This window comes from Macaca fascicularis, chromosome X (genome assembly GCF_037993035.2).
Source record: "Macaca fascicularis isolate 582-1 chromosome X, T2T-MFA8v1.1".
In the NCBI taxonomy this organism is placed as follows: domain Eukaryota; kingdom Metazoa; phylum Chordata; class Mammalia; order Primates; family Cercopithecidae; genus Macaca; species Macaca fascicularis.
In genome coordinates this window covers 112,274,576-112,289,189 of record NC_088395.1, presented here as the reverse complement: position 1 = coordinate 112,289,189, position 14,614 = coordinate 112,274,576, and the positions used below count along the sequence as shown (strand labels likewise).

General features: G+C 39.2%; 1 protein-coding gene across 2 annotated transcripts in view; it reads right to left on the bottom strand.

Moving 5' to 3' along the window:
• IL1RAPL2 (interleukin 1 receptor accessory protein like 2) overlaps positions 1–14,614 on the bottom strand; it is a 1,296,718-nt gene that overhangs the window by 43,799 nt on the left and 1,238,305 nt on the right. The gene's annotated exons all lie outside the window — the stretch shown is intronic.

Here is a 14,614-nt window from a genome sequence, read left to right as displayed (position 1 = left end):
CAGGGGAACTGAGACACACAACACCTGGAAAATTGGGTAACTCCCACCCCAATACTGCGCTTTAGGCAAACAGGCACACCTGGAGATAATATCCCACACTTGGCCAGGAGGGTCCCACGCCCACGGAGCCTCCCTCATTGCTAGCACAGCAGTCTGCGATCTCTCCACAAGGCAGCAGCCAGGCTGGGGGAGGGGCGCCCGCCATTGCTGAGGCTTAAGTAGGTAAACAAACCCGCTGGGAAGCTCGAACTGGGTGGAGCTCACAGCAGCTCAAGGAAACCTGCCTGTCTCTGTAGACTCCACCTCTGGGGTGAGGGCACAGATAACAACAAAAGCAGCAGAAACCTCTGCAGACGCAAACGACTCTGTCTGACAGCTTTGAAGAGAGCAGTGGATCTCCCAGCACGGAGGTTGAGATCTGAGAAGGGACAGACTGCCTGCTCAAGTGGGTCCCTGACCCCTGAGTAGCCTAACTGGGAGACATCCCCCACTAGGGGCAGTCTGACACCCCACACCTCACAGGGTAGAGTACACACCTGAGAGGAAGCCTCCAAAGCAAGAATTAGACAGGTACACTCGCTGTTCAGCAATATTCTATCTTCTACAGCCTCTGCTGCTGACACCCAGGCAAACAGGGTCTGGAGTGGACCTCAAGCAATCTCCAACAGACCTACAGCTGAGGGTCCTGACTGTCACAAGGAAATCCATCAAACAGGAAGGACACCTACACCAAAACCCCATCAGTACGTCACCATCATCAAAGACCAGAGGCAGATAAAACCACAAAGATGGGGAAAAAGCAGGGCAGAAAAGCTGGAAATTCAAAAAATAAGAGTGCATCTCCCCCGGCAAAGGAGCGCAGCTCATCATCAGCAACGGATCAAAGCTTGACGGAGAATGACTTTGACGAGATGAGAGAAGAAGGCTTCAGTCCATCAAACTTCTCAGAGCTAAAGGAGGAATTACGTACCCAGCGCAAAGAAACTAAAAATCTTGAAAAATAAGTGGAAGAATTGATGGCTAGAGTAATTAATGCAGAGAAGGTCATAAACGAAATGAAAGAGATGAAAACCATGACACGAGAAATACGTGACAAATGCACAAGCTTCAGTAACCGACTCGATCAACAGGAAGAAACAGTATCAGCGATTGAGGATCAAATGAATGAAATGAAGCGAGAAGAGAAACCAAAAGAAAAAGAAGAAAAAGAAATGAACAAAGACTGCAAGAAGTATGGGATTATGTGAAAAGACCAAATCTACGTCTGATTGGGGTGTCTGAAAGTGAGGGGGAAAATGGAACCAAGTTGGAAAACACTCTTCAGGATATCATCCAGGAGAACTTCCCCAACCTAGTAGGGCAGGCCAACATTCAAATTGAGGAAATGCAGAGAATGCCACAAAGATACTCCTCGAGAAGAGCAACTCCAAGACACATAATTGCCAGATTCACCAAAGTTGAAATGAAGGAAAAAATCTTAAGGGCAGCCAGAGAGAAAGGTCGGGTTACCCACAAAGGGAAGCCCATCAGACTAACAGCAGATCTCTCGGCAGAAACTCTACAAGCCAGAAGAGAGTGGGGGCCAATATTCAACATTCTTAAAGAAAAGAGTTTTAAACCCAGAATTTCATATCCAGCCAAACTAAGTTTCATAAGTGAAGGAGAAATAAAATCCTTTACAGATAAGCAAATGCTTAGAGATTTTGTCACCACCAGGCCTGCCTTACAAGAGACCCTGAAGGAAGCACTCAACATGGAAAGGAACAACCGGTACCAGCCATTGCAAAAACATGCCAAAATGTAAAGACCATCGAGGCTAGGAAGAAACTGCATCAACTAATGAGCAAAATAACCAGTTAATATCATAATGGCAGGATCAAGTTCACACATAACAATATTAACCTTAAATGTAAATGGACTAAATGCTCCAATTAAAAGACATAGACTGGCAAACTGGATAAAGTGTCAAGACCCATCAGTCTGCTGTATTCAGGAGACCCATCTCACATGCAGAGACATACATAGGCTCAAAATAAAGGGATGGAGGAAGATTTACCAAGCAAATGGAGAACAAAAGAAAGCAGGGGTTGCAATACTAGTCTCTGATAAAATAGACTTAAACCATCAAAGATCAAAAGAGACAAAGAAGGCCATTACATAATGGTAAAGGGATCAATTCAACAGGAAGAACTAACTATTCTAAATATATATGCACCCAATACAGGAGCACCCAGATTCATAAAGCAAGTCCTTAGAGACTTACAAAGAGACTTAGACTCCCATACAATAATAATGGGAGACTTCAACACTCCACTGTCAACATTAGACAGATCAACGAGACAGAAAGTTAACAAGGATATCTAGGAATTGAACTCATCTCTGCAGCAAGCAGACCTAATAGACATCTATAGAACTCTCCACCCCAAATCAACAGAATATACATTCTTCTCAGCACCACATCACACTTATTCCAAAATTGACCACATAATTGGAAGTAAAGCACTCCTCAGCAAATATACAAGAGCAGAAATTATAACAAACTGTCTCTCAGACCACAGTGCAATCAAACTAGAACTCAGGACTAAGAAACTCAATCAAAACCGCTCAACTACATGGAAACTGAACAACCTGCTCCTGAATGACTACTGGGTACATAACAAAATGAAGGCAGAAATAAAGATGTTCTTTGAAACCAATGAGAACAAAGATACAACATACCAGAATCTCTGGGACACTTTTAAAGCAGTGTGTAGGGAGAAATTTATAGCACTAAATGCCCACAAGAGAAAGCAGGAAAGATCTAAAATTGACACTCTAACATCACAATTAAAAGAACTAGAGAAGCAAGAGCAAACACATTCGAAAGCTAGCAGAAGGCAAGAAATAACTAAGATCAGAGCAGAACTGAAGGAGATAGAGACACAAAAAACCCTCCAAAAAATCAATGAATCCAGGAGTTGGTTTTTTGAAAAGATCAACAAAATTGACAGACCACTAGCAAGACTAATAAAGAAGAAAAGAGAGAAGAATCAAATTGACGCAATAAAAAATGATAAAGGGGATATCACCATCGACCACACAGAAATACAATCTATCATCAGAGAATACTATAAACACCTCTATGCAAATAAACTAGAAAATCTAGAAGAAATGGATAATTTCCTGGACACTTACCCTCTTCCAAGACTAAACCAGGAAGAAGTTGAATCCCTGAATAGACCAATAGCAGGCTCTGAAATTGAGGCAATAATTAATAGCCTACCAACCAAAAAAGTCCAGGAACAGATGGATTCACAGCTGAATTCTACCAGAGGTATAAGGAGGAGCTGGTACCATTCCTTCTGAAACTATTCCAATCAATAGAAAAAGAGGGAATCCTCCCTAACTCATTTTATGAGGCCAACATCATCCTGATACCAAAGCCTGGCAGAGACACAACAAAAAAAGAGAATTTTAGACCAATATCCCTGATGAACATCGATGCAAAAATCCTCAATAAAATACTGGCAAACCGGATTCAGCAGCACATCAAAAAGCTTATCCACCATGATCAAGTGGGCTGCATCCCTGGGATGCAAGGCTGGTTCAACATTCACAAATCAATAAACATAATCCAGCATATAAACAGAACCAAAGACAAGAACCACATGATTATCTCAATTGATGCAGAAAAGGCTTTTGACAAAATTCAACAGCCCTTCATGCTAAAAACGCTCAATAAATTCGGTATTGATGGAACGTACCTCAAAATCATCAGAGCTATTTATGACAAACCCACAGCCAATATCATACTGAATGGGCAAACCTGGAAAAATTCCCTTTGAAAACTGGCACAAGACAGGGATGCCCTCTTTCATCACTCTTATTCAACATAGTGTTGGAAGTTCTGGCTAGGGCAATCAGGCAAGAGAAAGAAATCAAGGGTATTCAGTTAGGAAAAGAAGAAGTCAAATTGTCCCTGTTTGCAGATGACATGATTGTCTATTTAGAAAACCCCATTGTCTCAGCCCAAAATCTCCTTAAGCTGATAAGCAACTTCAGCAAAGTCTCAGGATACAAAATTAATGTGCAAAAATCACAAGCATTCTTATACACCAGTAATAGACAAACAGAGAGCCAAATCATGAATGAACTTCCATTCACAATTGCTTCAAAGAGAATAAAATACCTAGGAATCCAACTTACAAGGGATGTAAAGGACCTCTTCAAGGAGAACTACAAACCACTGCTCAGTGAAATAAAAGAGGACACAAACAAATGGAAGAACATACCATGCTCATGGATAGGAAGAATCAATATCATGAAAATGGCCATACTGCCCAAGGTTATTTATAGGTTATTTATAGATTCAATGCCATCCCCATCAAGCTACCAGTGAGTTTCTTCACAGAATTGGAAAAAACTGCTTTAAAGTTCATATGGAACCAAAAAAGAGACCGCATTGTCAAGACAATCCTAAGTCAAAAGAACAAAGCTGGAGGCATCACACTACCTGACTTCAAACTATACTACAAGGCTACAGTAACCAAAACAGCATGGTAGTGGTAACAAAACAGAGATATAGACCAATGGAACAGAACAGAGTCCTCAGAAATAATACCACACATCTACAGCCATCTGATCTTTGACAAACCTGAGAGAAACAAGAAATGGGGAAAGGATTCCCTATTGAATAAATGGTGCTGGGAAAATTGGCTAGCCATAAGTAGAAAGCTGAAACTGGATCCTTTCCTTACTCCTTATACGAAAATTAATTCAAGATGGATTAGAGACTTAAATGTTAGACCTAATACCATAAAAACCCTAGAGGAAAACCTAGGTAGTACCATTCAGGACATAGGCATGGGCAAAGACTTCATGTCTAAAACACCAAAAGCAACGACAGCAAAAGCCAAAATTGACAAATGGGATCTCTTTAAACTAAAAAGCTTCTGCACAGCACAAGAAACTACCATCAGAGTGAACAGGCAACCTACAGAATGGGAGAAAATTTTTGCAATCTACTCATCTGACAAAGGGCTAATATCCAGAACCTACAAAGAACTCAAACAAATTTACAAGAAAAAAACAAACAACCCCATCAAAAAGTGGGCAAAGGATATGAACAGACACTTCTCAAAAGAAGACATTCTTACAGCCAACAGACACATGAAAAAATGCTCATCATCACTGGCCATCAGAGAAATGCAAATCAAAACCACAATGAGATACCATCTCACACCAGTTAGAATGGCAATCATTAAAAAGTCAGGAAACAACAGGTGCTGGAGAGGATGTGGAGAAATAGGAACACTTTTACACTGTTGGTGGGATTGTAAACTAGTTCAACCATTATGGAAAACAGTATGGCGATTCCTCAAGGATCTAGAACTAGAAGTACCATATGACCCAGCCATCCCATTACTGGGTATATACTCAAAGGATTATAAATCATGCTGCTATAAAGACACATGCACACGTATGTTCATTGCGGCACTATTCACAATAGCAAAGACTTGGAATCAACCCAAATGTCCATCAGTGACAGATTGGATTAAGAAAATGTGGCACATATACACCATGGAATACCATGCGGCCATAAAAATGATGAGTTTGTGTCCTTTGTAGGGACATGGATGCAGCTGGAAACCATCATTCTTAGCAAACTATCACAAGAACAGAAAACCAAACACCGCATGTTCTCACTCATAGGTGGGAACTGAACAATGAGATCACTTGGACTCGGGAAGGGGGACATCACACACCGGGGCCTATTATGGGGAGGCGGGAGGGGGGAGGGATTGCATTGGGAGTTATACCTGATGTAAATGACGAGTAGTTGTGTGCTGACGAGTTGATGGGTGCAGCACAGCAACATGGCACAAGTACACATATGTAAGAAACCTGCACGTTATGCACATGTACCCTAGAACTTAAAGTATAATAATAATAAAAAATAAAAAAATATTAAAAAATAAAAAAAAGAATAAAAGTTTTCATGCCTATATCATATTCCCTCCTTTATTAGAGCATTTCACTCATGCAAGGAGAGGATGTTAAGGTAAAGGAATGAAACAGAAGACCAGAAAGTGGTAAAAAGCAGCAGTGAAGAAACCAAAACTAAAACAAACAAGCCAAGACCATATTCATCTCACAGCCTTTCAGGACCTGAAGGTAAATAAAATTATTTGCATTTTAATAAGCTTTTCTGAAAACATTAAGATAAATTGAATATGTTTTTCAGGCCAAGAATTAGAAAAGATTTGGTAAACTGTTTTATAGTATTGCCTGAGGAAGAAAACATTAGGTATTGATAGGGCTATTTGTAAAGTGGGATTTATAATTGAAAATGACTCTCTGTTGGGACAAAGCAATTGTCTTGAAATTCATGTAGTCCTTTTTGACAATCAGATGCAATGCGTAACCCTGTAGGCAATCTAAAATACTATTATTTCTTGTTTAATAGGACTGGTTCAATTTTTCTGACTTTTTAAATTAGATATGTAGAATACATGCCTCACTAGCAAATTCTTTAAAACAAAATTCTCAAGCTTCTTGTAAGATTGATAAGAAGGAAATTCTGTAGTGGTACAGGACTGAGGTGGCCTTCCTAGAATCATTATCCCCAAAGGACACTTTGCAGGTATTCTCTGATCCTCCTTTGCAGCAGTTCCCATTAAGCTTTAACAGAAGGACAGAAAGTAAGAAGTCTTCCCCTTATGATTCCTACTAGGTTTCCTCAAAATAATTATTTGACTTCTCTGAATAAACATGGTAGAGCTTGGCAGAGAGCAGATTGTTGGAATGATTTTAAAATCGTAGAAATAAATAACCAAACTTGTACAATTATATCTTATGTTATAGCACACATAAAATTATTTTACCATCTCTATAAATTATATCTTCTGGAGTTAGTGAAAGAGTTGTGATGCAGTTGTGTGGGATAGACTAGCAGTTGTGAATGGTTACCACATTTGGGTTCAGATTTCCTTGTGGCTTAGTCTCTTAGCAACATCAGAGGCATAGGAGAACTGTGCCAATCTCTTCTTAAAGGGAGATAAAGGGGAATCTGTATGCCCAAAGTGGGGTCTAAGTGCTTTGGCAATGGGCTGAAAATCAGGAGAGGCTAGGGACCACAGTGGTGAAACTGACCCAGAGAGCAAACAAATGAGAACTCCAAAATCTTAGACAGGATTTGATCCAAAATGCTATTCAAGCTGCAGGGGAAATGCTGAGTACAGACGTTATACTTACTGAAGTCCTAGTGACATTATCTCATCAAGCCCTCAGTAAATATCTAAGGTTTTTTTTACTAGGTATCATTTTAAGTCCTCTATTCCTCTGTGGCAAACTAAGAAATGAAAAGTTGTAACACATATTTCTAGGATCCGGCTGCTACACAGGAAATTGAGAACCTAGGCAGAGGGGCTAGTCCTCCTGCCAGATCCAGTGCCTCTGGGGAAGCTTCTCCACAAGTCAACTGCCTGAGAGCTATTTATTTACATCATCACCGCTTGGTTATATTAGACAATGCAATTTTGAAATGTGTGCACAACATAAGAGCTATGATTCAATTTTTGAATGGGCCCAAAGCATTGCCCTTGCTATGGTCTCAATGTTTGTGATCTCCCAAAAATCATATGCTGTCACCTAATATCCATTGTGATAGTATTAAGAGTTGGGGCCTTTGAGAAGTGATTAAATCATGAAGGCTCCCCTCCTCATGAATGGGATTAGTGCCCTTATAAAAGAAGCATGAATTAGTTCCCTTGCCCTTGTTGCCATGTGAGCACACACAGAAGGCTCCATTCACGAGGAACAGGCCCTCACCAGACACTTAATCTGCCGGCATATTGATCTTGGACTTCCCAGCCTCCAGAACTGTGGGCAACAAATTTTTGTTGTTTATAAATTACCCATTTAAGGTATATTGTTATGGAATCCCAAATGGATTAAGACAAAAATTGGTGCTGACAGTGGGGTGCTCTGGTTAAAAAAAAATGTGGAACAGCTTTGGAACTTCGTAATGAACAGAGGCTGGAATAATTTGGAGGAGCCAGCTAGGAAAAGCCTATATCAACATGAACTAACTGTAAGGAGCAATTCTGGTGAGGGTTCAATAGAAGAGGAGAACTGTAGAGAAAGTTTCAGTCTCCTTTGTGATTACTTAAGTGGTCATGATCAGAATATTGATAGAAATATGGACAGTAAAGGTCATTTTTATATGGGCTCAGACTTACAGGAGAAACAAGTTATTAAAAACTGAAGTGAAAGCCATCCTTGTTATAAAGTGGCAAAGAACTTGTATGAATTTTCTTCATGTCCTAGTGCTTTGTGGAAGGTAGAACTTGTGAGTGGTGTGATAGGATATTTAGTGAAAGAAATCGCTAAGCAAAGTATTGAGGGTGTGGCATGGCTTCTCTTGATTGCCTACAGTAAAATGAGAGAAGAAAATGAATTAAAGATGAAATTTATAATCAAAAGGGAAGCAAAATTTAAAGATTTGGGACATTCTCAGCCCAGCCATGTTGCAAAGAATGAAAAAGTGTGTTAAATAGAGAATACGAAGAGTGTGGCCAAGAAAACATTTGATAAGATTAGTATAGATATAAGGAAGCCAGAGGCTATTCATCAAGAAAATAGAAGAAGGAATTCTAGAGATTTTCAGGACTACCCCAGCCATCACAGGCCCTTTCCAGACACTGGATCTGCAGGCATCTTGATCTTGACTTCCCAGCCTCCAGAACTTTGACTAATACATTTCTGTTGTTTATAAATTACCTAGTATAAGGTATTTTTTAGCAGTGTCCTGTACAGACAGAGACAGCACTGAACAAGGGCCATGCATCCAGAAATAAATTTTGTTTCCAGAAATGCCTTTGAGAGGAATCCCCTAATTAAAAATTCTCAGTATTCTGCCATCAGAACTCTTCCTTATAGAGAAAGTATATGGGTTATGAAAAAATGTGAATCTTCTCTTGCTTCACCTTAATAGTATGATTAGCAATTTTTTTTTCTATTAAAATGCTGGATTTGTTCCAATTTGCTGTGCTGTATAAAATCTTGTATGCTTTGTTTCAAGGACTTTGGAGGCTAGAAGACATAATTAATTAGTTCCTGTATTAGCATAAATGGCTATAGACTGAAAGAATTCTAGAAACCACACAAACTTCCAAATAGATCACAGTTCACACAAGACATGTGAAAGTGGAATGATGACATTTTAGTCAATGATGTCTTGCACATACAAAGGTAGCCCCGTAAGATTATAACACTGTATTTTTTACTGTACCTTTTCTTTGTTTAGATATGTTTAGATACACAAATACTTACTATTGTGTTACAGTTGCCTACAGTATTCAGTACAATAATATGCTGTACAGGTTTGTAGCCTAGGAGCAATAGGCTATACCATATAGATTAGGTGTGTAGTAGGCTATAATCTAGGTTTGTATATGTACACTTGATGTTTGCACAATAATGAAATCACCTAATAATGTATTACATACAACATCATCCCCATCATTAGGCTACTAGTGACTATATTACAAAATGAGTGACTCTATATTTATGTTGGCTGGGAATTTCTGCCTTTTTGTTGGCACTTCTGTGAAGGTGACTTTAGTTAGCTAGTGGGGTCTTGTAAAATTTTCAAAATAAATGTCCTGTAACTTTCCGTCACTGCTAATATAGTTATTTTCCTGGGGGAGTTGGTGGAGAACGAGGATGTAACAAAATCAGTTAAACAATGTCATTGTGCAAGTTCTGAAAGGCTGTCTTCCTATATAGCATTTCCTAGCTGGTTGACTCATTTGGCCGCTAATATGGTGGCTTGTTCAGGATTTATCCAATTCATGTATATATGTTTTGTCTCCCACCAACTCTAATCATTTGCTGCCGGAGACAGCAGCAGTGTCTCCCTTTTCTTTTGTAAAATGGTATAACCAGTTTGGAATACAGTTAGGTGGATTCTTAAAAAGTTAAATAATCCTGCAGAACAAAAAGGACAGTAGACAAAAACTAAAGAAAGATGTGTAAAGAAATGTCTTTAGTTAATAACAATGTATTAATTTTGACTCTTTTTTTTTTTTTTTTGAGATGGAGTTTCACTCTTATCACCTGGGCTATAGTGCAATGGCATGATCTCAGCTCACTGTAACCCCTGCCTCCTGGGTTCAAGCAATTATCCTGTCTTAGCCTCCCGAGTAGCTGGGATTACAGGTGCCTACCACCACCGCCACCATGCCCAGCTAATTTTTGTATTTTTAGCAGAGACGGGGTTTCACCATGTTGGCCAGGCTGGTCTCGAACTCCTGACCTCAGGTGATCCACCCACCTCGGCCTCCCAAGGTGCTGGGATTACAGTCGTGAGCCACCGCACCTAGCCTGATTCATTTTGAATTAGTACACTTTATATATATATATGTGTGTGTGTATATATATATGTGTATATATGTGTGTGTGTGTATATATATATATATATACACATATATATGTCATATGTGTCAGCAGTTCATTCCTTTTGTTTTTGAAACGGAGTCTTGCTCTGTCACCCAGGATGGAGTGCAGTGGCGAGATCTCAATGCACTGCAACCTCCACCTCTGGGTTCTAGCAATTCTCTGCCTCAGCCTCTTGAGTAGGTGGGATCACAGGCGCCTGCCACCACGCCCAGATAATTTTTGTATTTTTAGTAGAGACCAGGTTTCACCATCTTGGCCAGGCTGGTCTCAAACTCCTGACCTCATGACCCACCCACTTCGGCCTCCCAAAGTGCTGGGATTACAGGCATGAGCCACCGCTCCTGGCCCATTCCTTTTTTATTGCCAAGTATATTCCATTATATGACTATACAACAATTTGCTCATCGATTCACCTGTTGATGGACATTGGATTGTTTCCAATTTGGACTATTATGAAGAAAGCTGCTATGACCATTCGTATACATGTCTTTGTATACACATATATTTCCTTTTCTCCTGCCTGGATACCTAGACATGGAGCAGTCCCCAATGTCGATAATTGGGGAAACGGGGTATCGGGTATATAGGAACTCTATATACTATCCTCATGATTTTCCTATAAATCAAAAATTATTCTAAAAAATAAAGTTTGTTTAAAAATGATTTAAATTTTATTTAAAGAATAAACTAAAAATTAATTATATGTCTACTATACAATTCAAGCAAGCCATGTCTAGCTATTCAGGCAAGAGAAAAGAAAATATATGTGCATACAAAGATATGTATATGAACGTTCTTAGCAGATTTTTTCATAATAGTTCTAATTGGAAACAACCTGAATGTCCATCAACAGGTGAAGAGAAGAACAATTTCTGTATAATCATATAATGGAATACTATTTGGCAATAAAAATGGTATGAACTATTGACACATATAACAAGCTGGGATAAATCTCAAAATAATTTTGCTACATGAAATAATCCAGAAAAAAAACAAGCGCCTATTGTATGATTCTGCTTATATAAAATTCTAGACAAGGCAGACTGATTTATAGTGATAGGAAGATCCCTGTTGTTGGAGATGGGCAGGAGGGAGGGATTTCAAAGGGACACCAGGAAACATGGGGGTGATTAATATGTTATCTTCATTGTGGTGATGGTTTCACAGGTGTATACATATCAGTCTGCCCTTAGAAATTGCACACTTTAAACTGTGTGATTTATTATATGTCAATTATACTCTGATAAAGCTGTTTATTTTAAAAGTTATATGCAGCCACACATACAAAAAGGGAGATTATTATCTTAGGCTCGTATAATTAGTACTCTTGATCACAAAACATGTCTGAGCTTTTTGGTGATGGAACTTCTGCTACTATGTACTAGTGTACCTATCACACATCCGTTTGGGGACCAGTTTCTTGTTCTGTAGAATGAAAAGTGACCCTTAAGGTCTTTTATACATAGATACATAGACAGTAATCCTAAACATGTATCTTCTATAACAATTTAAAATGAATTCAGTTGTATTGATTTCAAATAAATATTAAGTTAAAATTCCCTAATAAAGTGTTACTAATTAGAAACTTCAAAGTATAAATGGCAATTATGGCAATTAATACTTTAGAATCATTTGTAATATACCCATTATTTATTTCTGAAAATCTGTTCTGTATCAGGCAATTAATTTCAAGGGTTTTTTTTTTTTTTTTTTTTTTTTTTTTTTTTTTTTTTTTTTTTTTTTTTAAGAAAAACAGCTTTAGGCCGGGCGCGGTGGCTCAAGCCTGTAATCCCAGCACTTTGGGAGGCCGAGACGGGCGGATCACGAGGTCAGGAGATCAAGACCATCCTGGCTAACACGGTGAAACCCCGTCTCTACTAAAAAATACAAAAAACTAGCCGGGCGAGGTGGCGGGCGCCTGTAGTCCCAGCTACTCGGGAGGCTGAGGCAGGAGAATGGCGGGAACCCGGGAGGCGGAGCTTGCAGTGAGCTGAGATCTGGCCACTGCACTCCAGCCTGGGCGACAGAGCGAGACTCCGTCTCAAAAAAAAAAAAAAAAAAATCATGCAGTGGAAATTAATCTAAAATTTTAGTACAATTAATGTTAAAATTTATTCCTTCAGTTTTCTTATTGAATATGCAGCAGCACAAATGAGACGAGTACGCTTTGTATTATTTACTATGTTTAAATATTATTTATAATTACTCTCATGACAATTTCTCTCTATGTGTCCACCCAATAACTCTTCTCTAGGGGTTCATAACTTTGAAGGTCTGTGAACCCCTTAAGAGTCTATGCAAAATATTGACTATAGGAGCATATTTCTAGGCAAAATACACATGAAAAGGTGTTTGACATGTTTAGTAATCAAGGAAATGTAAACCAAAACCACATGATACCACTTTATACTCACTAGGATGCACTAGGATGGCTATAATTTAAAATGTCAGATTATAGGCTGAGCACAGTGACTCAGGCCTATAATCCCAGCACTTTGGGAGGCCAAAGTGGGTGGATTTCTTGAGCTCAAGAGTTTGAGACTAGCCTGAGCAATATGACAAAACCCTGTCTCTCCCCCGTTCCCCACCAAGAAAAAAAAAAAAAATATATATATATATATATATATATATATATAGATGTGCAAATCTTAGCCAGGCATATGCCTGTAGTCCCAGCTACTTGCTACCTGGGAGGCTGAGGTAGGCGGATCACTTGAGCCCAGGATGTTGAGGTTGCAGTGAGTCATGATTGCTCTACTACACTGTAGCCTGGGTGACAGAGCTAGACCTTGTCTCAGAAAAAAAAGTCAGATTATAACAAATGTTGGTAAAGATATGAAGAAATGGGAAACCTCATACACTGCTGGTAGGAATAGCCCTCCTAGGGATATAAACAAAGTAAATCAAAACATGTGTCTACAAAAAACTTGTCCATGAATGTTCATAGCAGCATTGCTCATAATAGACAAAAATGAAAACAACCTAAATGTCTATCAACTAAGGAATGAATAAATAAAATGTGATACATTCATACAGTTGAATATTATTTAACCATAAAAAACGAAATACTGGCATATACTGCAACATGAATGAACCTTGAAAATGTTCTCAGTGTAAGAAGCCAGAAACAAACAAACAAAATAAACACATACTATATGATTCAATGTATATAAAATATCCACAATAAGCAACTTTATAGAAACAGAAAGTAGATTACTGGGTGCTTAGGGTCAGTGGGGAGGAATGGAATATAGATGTGATAGCTAAAGTCTATGGTTGTGTTTTTGTATGTGTGATAGAATACAACATAACATAAAATTCATCATTTTAAAATTCACAATTTAATGGCATTCAGTACATTCAGAATTCATACAACCACCACCACTTTCTAGTTCCAGAACATTTTCATCACTCTAAAAGGAAACGTTATACCCATTAAGCAGTCTCGGGCTTCTTTGTAAGATAATGCCTGTAATCCTAGCACTTTGGGAGGCCGAGACGGGCGGATCACGAGGTCAGGAGATCGAGACCATCCTGGCTAACACAGTGAAACCCCGTCTCTACTAAAAAATACAAAAAACTAGCCAGGCGAGGTGGCGGGCGCCTGTAGTCCCAGCTACTCAGAAGGCTGAGGCAGGAGAACAGCGTAAACCCAGGAGGTTGAGCTTGCAGTGAGCCAAGATCCAGCCACTGCACTCCAGCCTGGGCAACAGAGCGAGACTCTGTCTCAAAAAAAAAAAAATAAAAAAATAATGAAAATATTATAAAATTGACCATAATGATAGTTTCACGTCTGTGAATATTCTAGAAAACGAGGAATTGTTTACTTTTAATGGGTAGATTACATGGCATATAAATTTCATATCAATAAAGCTGTTTTTCTTTATTTTTATTTTATTTTATTTATTTATTTATTTATTTATTTATTTTTTTGAGACGGAGTCTCGCTCTGTCGCCCAGGCTGGAGTGCAGTGGCCAGATCTCAGCTCACTGCAAGCTCCGCCTCCCGGGTTCCCGCCATTCTCCTGCCTCAGCCTCCCGAGTAGCTGGGACTACAGGTGCCCACCACCTCGCCCGTATAGTTTTTTGTATTTTTTAGTAGAGACGGGGTTTCACCGGGTTAGCCAGGATGGTCTCGATCTCCTGACCTCGTGATCCGCCCGTCTCGGCCTCC